This window comes from Protomyctophum bolini, assembly GCF_963924005.1.
Source record: "Protomyctophum bolini genome assembly, chromosome: 8".
Classification (NCBI taxonomy): Eukaryota; Metazoa; Chordata; class Actinopteri; order Myctophiformes; family Myctophidae; genus Protomyctophum; species Protomyctophum bolini.
This window is the reverse complement of record NC_137869.1, coordinates 5788121-5801479: the sequence shown is the minus strand read 5'-3', so window position 1 is coordinate 5801479 and position 13359 is coordinate 5788121.

Here is a 13359-nt window from a genome sequence, read left to right as displayed (position 1 = left end):
TCCAAAATGATGAGAAACGAGGCTAACTTTTTTTTTCAAAATTTCAAAAAACATGGGCTATAACCCATCGTTTTTGTCATTTCGTCATTTTTTTTAAATCTTCAAAAATGATGAAAAACGGCGCGCTATAGTATGCCGTACGATATGGGCTATAGCCCATGGTCCAAAATGATGAGAAACGAGGCTAACTTTTTTTTTCAAAATTTCAAAAAACATGGGCTATAACCCATTGTTTTTGTCATTTCGTCATTTTTTTCAAATCTTCAAAAATGATGAAAAACGGCGCGCTATAGTATGCCGTACGATATGGGCTATAGCCCATGGTCCAAAATGATGAGAAACGAGGCTAACTTTTTTTTTCAAAATTTCAAAAGACATGGGCTATAACCCATCGTTTTTGTCATTTTGTCATTTTTTTCAAATCTTTAAAAATGATGAAAAACGTCGCGCTATAGTATGCCGTACGATATGGGCTATAGCCCATGGTCCAAAATGATGAGAAACGAGGCTAACTTTTTTTTTCAAAATTTCAAAAAACATGGGCTATAACCCATCGTTTTTGTCATTTCGTAATTTTTTTCAAATCTTTAAAAATGATGAAAAACGGCGCGCTATAGTATGCCGTACGATATGGGCTATAGCCCATGGTCCAAAATGATGAGAAACGAGGCTAACTTTCTTTTTCAAAATTTCAAAAAACATGGGCTATAACCTTTCGTTTTTGTCATTTCGTCATTTTTTTCAAATCTTCAAAAATGATGAAAAACGGCGCGCTATAGTATGCCGTACGATATGGGCTATAGCCCATGGTCCAAAATGATGAGAAACGAGGCTAACTTTTTTTTTCAAAATTTCAAAAAACATGGGCTATAACCTTTCGTTTTTGTCATTTCGTCATTTTTTTCAAATCTTCAAAAATGATGAAAAACGGCGCGCTATAGTATGCCGTACGATATGGGCTATAGCCCATGGTCCAAAATGATGAGAAACGAGGCTAACTTTTTTTTTCAAAATTTCAAAAAACATGGGCTATAACCTTTCGTTTTTGTCATTTCGTCATTTTTTTCAAATCTTCAAAAATGATGAAAAACGGCGCGCTATAGTATGCCGTACGATATGGGCTATAGCCCATGGTCCAAAATGATGAGAAACGAGGCTAACTTCTTTTTTCAAAATTTCAAAAAACATGGGCTATAACCCATCGTTTTTGTCATTTCGTAATTTTTTTCAAATCTTTAAAAATGATGAAAACGGCGCGCTATAGTATGCCGTACGATATGGGCTATAGCCCATGGTCCAAAATGATGAGAAACGAGGCTAACTTTTTTTTTCAAAATTTCAAAAAACATGGGCTATAACCCATCGTTTTTGTCATTTCGTAATTTTTTTCAAATCTTTAAAAATGATGAAAAACGGCGCGCTATATGTATGCCGTACGATATGGGCTATAGCCCATGGTCCAAAATGATGAGAAACGAGGCTAACTTTTTTTTTCAAAATTTCAAAAAACATGGGCTATAACCTTTCGTTTTTTCATTTCGTCATTTTTTTCAAATCTTCAAAAATGATGAAAAACGGCGCGCTATAGTATGCCGTACGATATGGGCTATAGCCCATGGTCCAAAATGATGAGAAACGAGGCTAACTTTTTTTTTCAAAATTTAAAAAAACATGGGCTATAACCTTTCGTTTTTGTCATTTCGTCATTTTTTTCAAATCTTCAAAAATGATGAAAAACGGCGCGCTATAGTATGCCGTACGATATGGGCTATAGCCCATGGTCCAAAATGATGAGAAACGAGGCTAACTTTTTTTTTCAAAATTTCAAAAAACATGGGCTATAACCTTTCGTTTTTGTCATTTCGTAATTTTTTCAAATCTTAAAAAATGATGAAAAACGGCGCGCTATAGAATGCCGTACGATATGGGCTATAGCCCATGGTCCAAAATGATGAGAAACGAGGCTAACTTTTTTTTTCAAAATTTCAAAAAACATGGGCTATAACCTTTCGTTTTTGTCATTTCGTCATTTTTTTCAAATCTTCAAAAATGATGAAAAACGGCGCGCTATAGTATGCCGTACGATATGGGCTATAGCCCATGGTCCAAAATGATGAGAAACGAGGCTAACTTTTTTTTTCAAAATTTCAAAAAACATGGGCTATAACCTTTCGTTTTTGTCATTTCGTCATTTTTTTCAAATCTTCAAAAATGATGAAAAACGGCGCGCTATAGTATGCCGTACGATTTGGGCTATAGCCCATGGTCCAAAATGATGAGAAACGAGGCTAACTTTTTTTTTCAAAATTTCAAAAAACATGGGCTATAACCTTTCGTTTTTGTCATTTCGTCATTTTTTTCAAATCTTCAAAAATGATGAAAAACGGCGCGCTATAGTATGCCGTACGATATGGGCTATAGCCCATGGTCCAAAATGATGAGAAACGAGGCTAACTTTTTTTTTCAAAATTTCAAAAAACATGGGCTATAACCCATCGTTTTTGTCATTTCGTCATTTTTTTCAAATCTTCAAAAATGATGAAAAACGGCGCGCTATAGTATGCCGTACGATATGGGCTATAGCCCATGGTCCAAAATGATGAGAAACGAGGCTAACTTTTTTTTTCAAAATTTCAAAAAACATGGGCTAATAACCCATCGTTTTTGTCATTTCGTCATTTTTTTCAAATCTTCAAAAAGGATGAAAAACGGCGCGCTATAGTATGCCGTACGATATGGGCTATAGCCCATGGTCCAAAATGATGAGAAACGAGGCTAACTTTTTTTTTCAAAATTTCAAAAAACATGGGCTATAACCCATCGTTTTTGTCATTTCGTCATTTTTTTCAAATCTTTAAAAATGATGAAAAACGTCGCGCTATAGTATGCCGTACGATATGGGCTATAGCCCATGGTCCAAAATGATGAGAAACGAGGCTAACTTTTTTTTTCAAAATTTCAAAAAACATGGGCTATAACCCATCGTTTTTGTCATTTCGTAATTTTTTTCAAATCTTTAAAAATGATGAAAAACGGCGCGCTATAGTATGCCGTATGATATGGGCTATAGCCCATGGTCCAAAATGATGAGAAACGAGGCTAACTTTTTTTTTCAAAATTTCAAAAAACATGGGCTATAACCTTTCGTTTTTGTCATTTCGTCATTTTTTTCAAATCTTCAAAAATGATGAAAAACGGCGCGCTATAGTATGCCGTACGATATGGGCTATAGCCCATGGTCCAAAATGATGAGAAACGAGGCTAACTTTTTTTTTCAAAATTTCAAAAAACATGGGCTATAACCTTTCGTTTTTGTCATTTCGTCATTTTTTTCAAATCTTCAAAAATGATGAAAAACGGCGCGCTATAGTATGCCGTACGATATGGGCTATAGCCCATGGTCCAAAATGATGAGAAACGAGGCTAACTTTTTTTTTCAAAATTTCAAAAAACATGGGCTATAACCTTTCGTTTTTGTCATTTCGTCATTTTTTTTAAATCTTCAAAAATGATGAAAAACGGCGCGCTATAGTATGCCGTACGATATGGGCTATAGCCCATGGTCCAAAATGATGAGAAACGAGGCTAACTTTTTTTTTCAAAATTTCAAAAAACATGGGCTATAACCTTTTGTTTTTGTCATTTCGTGATTTTTTTCAAATGTTCAAAAATGATGAAAAACGGCGCGCTATAGTATGCCGTACGATATGGGCTATAGCCCATGGTCCAAAATGATGAGAAACGAGGCTAACTTTTTTTTCAAAATTTCAAAAAACATGGGCTATAACCCATCGTTTTTGTCATTTCGTCATTTTTTTCAAATCTTCAAAAATGATGAAAAACGGCGCGCTATAGTATGCCGTACGATATGGGCTATAGCCCATGGTCCAAAATGATGAGAAACGAGGCTAACTTTTTTTTTCAAAATTTCAAAAAACATGGGCTATAACCTTTCGTTTTTGTCATTTTGTCATTTTTTTAAAATCTTCAAAAATGATGAAAAACGGCACGCTATAGTATGCCGTACGATATGGGCTATAGCCCATGGTCCAAAATGATGAGAAACGAGGCTAACTTTTTTTTTCAAAATTTCAAAAAACATGGGCTATAACCCATCGTTTTTGTCATTTCGTCATTTTTTTCAAATCTTCAAAAATGATGAAAAACGGCGCGCTATAGTATGCCGTACGATATGGGCTATAGCCCATGGTCCAAAATGATGAGAAACGAGGCTAACTTTTTTTTTCAAAATTTCAAAAAACATGGGCAATAACCCATCGTTTTTGTCATTTCGTAATTTTTTTCAAATCTTTAAAAATGATGAAAAACGGCGCGCTATAGTATGCCGTACGATATGGGCTATAGCCCATGGTCCAAAATGATGAGAAACGAGGCTAACTTTTTTTTCCAAAATTTCAAAAAACATGGGCTATAACCTTTCGTTTTTGTCATTTCGTCATTTTTTTTAAATCTTCAAAAATGATGAAAAACGGCGCGCTATAGTATGCCGTACGATATGGGCTATAGCCCATGGTCCAAAATGATGAGAAACGAGGCTAACTTTTTTTTTCAAAATTAAAAAAAACATGGGCTATAACCTTTCGTTTTTGTCATTTCGTCATTTTTTTCAAATCTTCAAAAATGATGAAAAACGGCGCGCTATAGTATGCCGTACGATATGGGCTATAGCCCATGGTCCAAAATGATGAGAAACGAGGCTAACTTTTTTTTTCAAAATTTCAAAAAACATGGGCTATAACCCATCGTTTTTGTCATTTCGTAATTTTTTTCAAATCTTTAAAAATGATGAAAAACGGCGCGCTATAGTATGCCGTACGATATGGGCTATAGCCCATGGTCCAAAATGATAAGAAACGAGGCTCACTTTTTTTTCCAAAATTTCAAAAAACATGGGCTATAACCTTTCGTTTTTGTCATTTCGTCATTTTTTTTAAATCTTCAAAAATGATGGAAAACGGCGCGCTATAGTATGCCGTACGATATGGGCTATAGCCCATGGTCCAAAATGATGAGAAACGAGGCTAACTTTTTTTTCCAAAATTTCAAAAAACATGGGCTATAACCTTTCGTTTTTGTCATTTCGTCATTTTTTTCAAATCTTCAAAAATGATGAAAAACGGCGCGCTATAGTATGCCGTACGATATGGGCTATAGCCCATGGTCCAAAATGATGAGAAACGAGGCTAACCTTTTTTTTCAAAATTTCAAAAAACATGGGCTATAACCTTTTGTTTTTGTCATTTCGTCATTTTTTCCAAATCTTCAAAAATGATGAAAAACGGCGCGCTATAGTATGCCGTACGATATGGGCTATAGCCCATGGTCCAAAATGATGAGAAACGAGGCTAACTTTTTTTTTCAAAATTTCAAAAAACATGGGCTATAACCTTTCGTTTTTGTCATTTCGTCATTTTTTTCAAATCTTCAAAAATGATGAAAAACGGCGCGCTATAGTATGCCGTACGATATGGGCTATAGCCCATGGTCCAAAATGATGAGAAACGAGGCTAACTTTTTTTTTCAAAATTTAAAAAAACATGGGCTATAACCTTTCGTTTTTGTCATTTCGTCATTTTTTTCAAATCTTCAAAAATGATGAAAAACGGCGCGCTATAGTATGCCGTACGATATGGGCTATAGCCCATGGTCCAAAATGATGAGAAACGAGGCTAACTTTTTTTTTCAAAATTTCAAAAAACATGGGCTATAACCCATCGTTTTTGTCATTTCGTAATTTTTTTCAAATCTTTAAAAATGATGAAAAACGGCGCGCTATAGTATGCCGTACGATATGGGCTATAGCCCATGGTCCAAAATGATGAGAAACGAGGCTAACTTTTTTTTTCAAAATTTCAAAAAACATGGGCTATAACCTTTCGTTTTTGTCATTTCGTCATTTTTTCAAATCTTAAAAAATGATGAAAAACGGCGCGCTATAGAATGCCGTACGATATGGGCTATAGCCCATGGTCCAAAATGATGAGAAACGAGGCTAACTTTCTTTTTCAAAATTTCAAAAAACATGGGCTATAACCTTTCGTTTTTGTCATTTCGTCATTTTTTTCAAATCTTCAAAAATGATGAAAAACGGCGCGCTATAGTATGCCGTACGATATGGGCTATAGCCCATGGTCCAAAATGATGAGAAACGAGGCTAACTTTTTTTTTCAAAATTTCAAAAAACATGGGCTATAACCTTTCGTTTTTGTCATTTCGTCATTTTTTTCAAATCTTCAAAAATGATGAAAAACGGCGCGCTATAGTATGCCGTACGATATGGGCTATAGCCCATGGTCCAAAATGATGAGAAACGAGGCTAACTTTTTTTTTCAAAATTTCAAAAAACATGGGCTATAACCCATCGTTTTTGTCATTTCGTCATTTTTTTCAAATCTTCAAAAATGATGAAAAACGGCGCGCTATAGTATGCCGTACGATATGGGCTATAGCCCATGGTCCAAAATGATGAGAAACGAGGCTAACTTTTTTTTTCAAAATTTCAAAAAACATGGGCTAATAACCCATCGTTTTTGTCATTTCGTCATTTTTTTCAAATCTTCAAAAAGGATGAAAAACGGCGCGCTATAGTATGCCGTACGATATGGGCTATAGCCCATGGTCCAAAATGATGAGAAACGAGGCTAACTTTTTTTTTCAAAATTTCAAAAAACATGGGCTATAACCCATCGTTTTTGTCATTTCGTCATTTTTTTCAAATCTTTAAAAATGATGAAAAACGGCGCGCTATAGTATGCCGTACGATATGGGCTATAGCCCATGGTCCAAAATGATGAGAAACGAGGCTAACTTTTTTTTTCAAAATTTCAAAAAACATGGGCTATAACCCATCGTTTTTGTCATTTCGTCATTTTTTTCAAATCTTCAAAAATGATGAAAAACGGCGCGCTATAGTATGCCGTACGATATGGGCTATAGCCCATGGTCCAAAATGATGAGAAACGAGGCTAACTTTTTTTTTCAAAATTTCAAAAAACATGGGCTATAACCCATCGTTTTTGTCATTTCGTCATTTTTTTCAAATCTTCAAAAATGATGAAAAACGGCGCGCTATAGTATGCCGTACGATATGGGCTATAGCCCATGGTCCAAAATGATGAGAAACGAGGCTAACTTTTTTTTTCAAAATTTCAAAAAACATGGGCTATAACCTTTAGTTTTTGTCATTTCGTCATTTTTTTCAAATCTTCAAAAATGATGAAAAACGGCGCGCTATAGTATGCCGTACGATATGGGCTATAGCCCATGGTCCAAAATGATGAGAAACGAGGCTAACTTTTTTTTTCAAAATTTCAAAAAACATGGGCTATAACCCATCGTTTTTGTCATTTCGTCATTTTTTTTAAATCTTCAAAAATGATGAAAAACGGCGCGCTATAGTATGCCGTACGATATGGGCTATAGCCCATGGTCCAAAATGATGAGAAACGAGGCTAACTTTTTTTTTCAAAATTTCAAAAAACATGGGCTATAACCCATTGTTTTTGTCATTTCGTCATTTTTTTCAAATCTTCAAAAATGATGAAAAACGGCGCGCTATAGTATGCCGTACGATATGGGCTATAGCCCATGGTCCAAAATGATGAGAAACGAGGCTAACTTTTTTTTTCAAAATTTCAAAAGACATGGGCTATAACCCATCGTTTTTGTCATTTTGTCATTTTTTTCAAATCTTTAAAAATGATGAAAAACGTCGCGCTATAGTATGCCGTACGATATGGGCTATAGCCCATGGTCCAAAATGATGAGAAACGAGGCTAACTTTTTTTTTCAAAATTTCAAAAAACATGGGCTATAACCCATCGTTTTTGTCATTTCGTAATTTTTTTCAAATCTTTAAAAATGATGAAAAACGGCGCGCTATAGTATGCCGTCATTTTTTTCAAATCTTCAAAAATGATGAAAAACGGCGCGCTATAGTATGCCGTACGATATGGGCTATAGCCCATGGTCCAAAATGATGAGAAACGAGGCTAACTTTTTTTTTCAAAATTTCAAAAGACATGGGCTATAACCCATCGTTTTTGTCATTTTGTCATTTTTTTCAAATCTTTAAAAATGATGAAAAACGTCGCGCTATAGTATGCCGTACGATATGGGCTATAGCCCATGGTCCAAAATGATGAGAAACGAGGCTAACTTTTTTTTTCAAAATTTCAAAAAACATGGGCTATAACCCATCGTTTTTGTCATTTCGTAATTTTTTTCAAATCTTTAAAAATGATGAAAAACGGCGCGCTATAGTATGCCGTACGATATGGGCTATAGCCCATGGCAAAATGATGAGAAACGAGGCTAACTTTCTTTTTCAAAATTTCAAAAAACATGGGCTATAACCTTTCGTTTTTGTCATTTCGTCATTTTTTTCAAATCTTCAAAAATGATGAAAAACGGCGCGCTATAGTATGCCGTACGATATGGGCTATAGCCCATGGTCCAAAATGATGAGAAACGAGGCTAACTTTTTTTTTCAAAATTTCAAAAAACATGGGCTATAACCTTTCGTTTTTGTCATTTCGTCATTTTTTTCAAATCTTCAAAAATGATGAAAAACGGCGCGCTATAGTATGCCGTACGATATGGGCTATAGCCCATGGTCCAAAATGATGAGAAACGAGGCTAACTTTTTTTTTCAAAATTTCAAAAAACATGGGCTATAACCTTTCGTTTTTGTCATTTCGTCATTTTTTTCAAATCTTCAAAAATGATGAAAAACGGCGCGCTATAGTATGCCGTACGATATGGGCTATAGCCCATGGTCCAAAATGATGAGAAACGAGGCTAACTTCTTTTTTCAAAATTTCAAAAAACATGGGCTATAACCCATCGTTTTTGTCATTTCGTAATTTTTTTCAAATCTTTAAAAATGATGAAAACGGCGCGCTATAGTATGCCGTACGATATGGGCTATAGCCCATGGTCCAAAATGATGAGAAACGAGGCTAACTTTTTTTTTCAAAATTTCAAAAAACATGGGCTATAACCCATCGTTTTTGTCATTTCGTAATTTTTTTCAAATCTTTAAAAATGATGAAAAACGGCGCGCTATAGTATGCCGTACGATATGGGCTATAGCCCATGGTCCAAAATGATGAGAAACGAGGCTAACTTTTTTTTTCAAAATTTCAAAAAACATGGGCTATAACCTTTCGTTTTTTCATTTCGTCATTTTTTTCAAATCTTCAAAAAGGATGAAAAACGGCGCGCTATAGTATGCCGTACGATATGGGCTATAGCCCATGGTCCAAAATGATGAGAAACGAGGCTAACTTTTTTTTTCAAAATTTAAAAAAACATGGGCTATAACCTTTCGTTTTTGTCATTTCGTAATTTTTTTCAAATCTTCAAAAATGATGAAAAACGGCGCGCTATAGTATGCCGTACGATATGGGCTATAGCCCATGGTCCAAAATGATGAGAAACGAGGCTAACTTTTTTTTTCAAAATTTCAAAAAACATGGGCTATAACCTTTCGTTTTTGTCATTTCGTAATTTTTTCAAATCTTAAAAAATGATGAAAAACGGCGCGCTATAGAATGCCGTACGATATGGGCTATAGCCCATGGTCCAAAATGATGAGAAACGAGGCTAACTTTTTTTTTCAAAATTTCAAAAAACATGGGCTATAACCTTTCGTTTTTGTCATTTCGTCATTTTTTTCAAATCTTCAAAAATGATGAAAAACGGCGCGCTATAGTATGCCGTACGATATGGGCTATAGCCCATGGTCCAAAATGATGAGAAACGAGGCTAACTTTTTTTTTCAAAATTTCAAAAACATGGGCTATAACCTTTCGTTTTTGTCATTTCGTCATTTTTTTCAAATCTTCAAAAATGATGAAAAACGGCGCGCTATAGTATGCCGTACGATATGGGCTATAGCCCATGGTCCAAAATGATGAGAAACGAGGCTTACTTTTTTTTTCAAAATTTCAAAAAACATGGGCTATAACCTTTCGTTTTTGTCATTTCGTCATTTTTTTCAAATCTTCAAAAATGATGAAAAACGGCGCGCTATAGTATGCCGTACGATATGGGCTATAGCCCATGGTCCAAAATGATGAGAAACGAGGCTAACTTTTTTTTTCAAAATTTCAAAAAACATGGGCTATAACCCATCGTTTTTGTCATTTCGTCATTTTTTTCAAATCTTCAAAAAGGATGAAAAACGGCGCGCTATAGTATGCCGTACGATATGGGCTATAGCCCATGGTCCAAAATGATGAGAAACGAGGCTAACTTTTTTTTTCAAAATTTCAAAAAACATGGGCTATAACCCATCGTTTTTGTCATTTCGTCATTTTTTTCAAATCTTTAAAAATGATGAAAAACGTCGCGCTATAGTATGCCGTACGATATGGGCTATAGCCCATGGTCCAAAATGATGAGAAACGAGGCTAACTTTTTTTTTCAAAATTTCAAAAAACATGGGCTATAACCCATCGTTTTTGTCATTTCGTAATTTTTTTCAAATCTTTAAAAATGATGAAAAACGGCGCGCTATAGTATGCCGTATGATATGGGCTATAGCCCATGGTCCAAAATGATGAGAAACGAGGCTAACTTTTTTTTTCAAAATTTCAAAAAACATGGGCTATAACCTTTCGTTTTTGTCATTTCGTCATTTTTTTCAAATCTTCAAAAATGATGAAAAACGGCGCGCTATAGTATGCCGTACGATATGGGCTATAGCCCATGGTCCAAAATGATGAGAAACGAGGCTAACTTTTTTTTTCAAAATTTCAAAAAACATGGGCTATAACCTTTCGTTTTTGTCATTTCGTCATTTTTTTCAAATCTTCAAAAATGATGAAAAACGGCGCGCTATAGTATGCCGTACGATATGGGCTATAGCCCATGGTCCAAAATGATGAGAAACGAGGCTAACTTTTTTTTTCAAAATTTCAAAAAACATGGGCTATAACCTTTCGTTTTTGTCATTTCGTCATTTTTTTTAAATCTTCAAAAATGATGAAAAACGGCGCGCTATAGTATGCCGTACGATATGGGCTATAGCCCATGGTCCAAAATGATAAGAAACGAGGCTAACTTTTTTTTTCAAAATTTCAAAAAACATGGGCTATAACCTTTTGTTTTTGTCATTTCGTGATTTTTTTCAAATGTTCAAAAATGATGAAAAACGGCGCGCTATAGTATGCCGTACGATATGGGCTATAGCCCATGGTCCAAAATGATGAGAAACGAGGCTAACTTTTTTTTCAAAATTTCAAAAAACATGGGCTATAACCCATCGTTTTTGTCATTTCGTCATTTTTTTCAAATCTTCAAAAATGATGAAAAACGGCGCGCTATAGTATGCCGTACGATATGGGCTATAGCCCATGGTCCAAAATGATGAGAAACGAGGCTAACTTTTTTTTTCAAAATTTCAAAAAACATGGGCTATAACCTTTCGTTTTTGTCATTTTGTCATTTTTTTAAAATCTTCAAAAATGATGAAAAACGGCGCGCTATAGTATGCCGTACGATATGGGCTATAGCCCATGGTCCAAAATGATGAGAAACGAGGCTAACTTTTTTTTTCAAAATTTCAAAAAACATGGGCTATAACCCATCGTTTTTGTCATTTCGTCATTTTTTTCAAATCTTCAAAAATGATGAAAAACGGCGCGCTATAGTATGCCGTACGATATGGGCTATAGCCCATGGTCCAAAATGATGAGAAACGAGGCTAACTTTTTTTTTCAAAATTTCAAAAAACATGGGCAATAACCCATCGTTTTTGTCATTTCGTAATTTTTTTCAAATCTTTAAAAATGATGAAAAACGGCGCGCTATAGTATGCCGTACGATATGGGCTATAGCCCATGGTCCAAAATGATGAGAAACGAGGCTAACTTTTTTTTCCAAAATTTCAAAAAACATGGGCTATAACCTTTCGTTTTTGTCATTTCGTCATTTTTTTTAAATCTTCAAAAATGATGAAAAACGGCGCGCTATAGTATGCCGTACGATATGGGCTATAGCCCATGGTCCAAAATGATGAGAAACGAGGCTAACTTTTTTTTTCAAAATTAAAAAAAACATGGGCTATAACCTTTCGTTTTTGTCATTTCGTCATTTTTTTCAAATCTTCAAAAATGATGAAAAACGGCGCGCTATAGTATGCCGTACGATATGGGCTATAGCCCATGGTCCAAAATGATGAGAAACGAGGCTAACTTTTTTTTTCAAAATTTCAAAAAACATGGGCTATAACCCATCGTTTTTGTCATTTCGTAATTTTTTTCAAATCTTTAAAAATGATGAAAAACGGCGCGCTATAGTATGCCGTACGATATGGGCTATAGCCCATGGTCCAAAATGATAAGAAACGAGGCTCACTTTTTTTTCCAAAATTTCAAAAAACATGGGCTATAACCTTTCGTTTTTGTCATTTCGTCATTTTTTTTAAATCTTCAAAAATGATGAAAAACGGCGCGCTATAGTATGCCGTACGATATGGGCTATAGCCCATGGTCCAAAATGATGAGAAACGAGGCTAACTTTTTTTTCCAAAATTTCAAAAAACATGGGCTATAACCTTTCGTTTTTGTCATTTCGTCATTTTTTTCAAATCTTCAAAAATGATGAAAAACGGCGCGCTATAGTATGCCGTACGATATGGGCTATAGCCCATGGTCCAAAATGATGAGAAACGAGGCTAACCTTTTTTTTCAAAATTTCAAAAAACATGGGCTATAACCTTTTGTTTTTGTCATTTCGTCATTTTTTCCAAATCTTCAAAAATGACGAAAAACGGCGCGCTATAGTATGCCGTACGATATGGGCTATAGCCCATGGTCCAAAATGATGAGAAACGAGGCTAACTTTTTTTTTCAAAATTTCAAAAAACATGGGCTATAACCTTTCGTTTTTGTCATTTCGTCATTTTTTTCAAATCTTCAAAAATGATGAAAAACGGCGCGCTATAGTATGCCGTACGATATGGGCTATAGCCCATGGTCCAAAATGATGAGAAACGAGGCTAACTTTTTTTTTCAAAATTTAAAAAAACATGGGCTATAACCTTTCGTTTTTGTCATTTCGTCATTTTTTTCAAATCTTCAAAAATGATGAAAAACGGCGCGCTATAGTATGCCGTACGATATGGGCTATAGCCCATGGTCCAAAATGATGAGAAACGAGGCTAACTTTTTTTTTCAAAATTTCAAAAAACATGGGCTATAACCCATCGTTTTTGTCATTTCGTAATTTTTTTCAAATCTTTAAAAATGATGAAAAACGGCGCGCTATAGTATGCCGTACGATATGGGCTATAGCCCATGGTCCAAAATGATGAGAAACGAGGCTAACTTT